This window comes from Photinus pyralis, unplaced genomic scaffold (assembly GCF_008802855.1).
Source record: "Photinus pyralis isolate 1611_PpyrPB1 unplaced genomic scaffold, Ppyr1.3 Ppyr1.4_LG4, whole genome shotgun sequence".
Taxonomy (NCBI): Eukaryota; Metazoa; Arthropoda; class Insecta; order Coleoptera; family Lampyridae; genus Photinus; species Photinus pyralis.
This window is the reverse complement of record NW_022170511.1, coordinates 4,265,535-4,265,938: the sequence shown is the minus strand read 5'-3', so window position 1 is coordinate 4,265,938 and position 404 is coordinate 4,265,535.

Genomic DNA, 404 nt, shown 5'->3' with positions numbered 1-404 from the left:
TACTTTACAAAAAAAAAGGTAACAAGGATAAAACAAAGGTCAAATACGAAAAATTCCACTAGCTTACGCTTCTAATAAATAAATAGCGTTACCCGAATATGCTGATTTTTAACACATAGCTTTGCCTTGGGGAATAATGCAATCTAATAATAAATAATGAAATACGAGTCACAGGTCCACTAAAAGCATCGGTATCAATTTTCGTTAAATGTGGTTCTTGGTGAGATTTCTAATCCTCAGACGGATGGATGGGTCGACGGACGGAATTACGCATTTTTCTTCAAAATGTGCTGAAATTGATTAACGAAATCATTTTCTGTTTTTACAACGGACACATGTTTCTGTTCTTAAAAGTAACACAAAGGAAAATAATTATCGAAAATAAATAAACTTTTCGAAAGTAT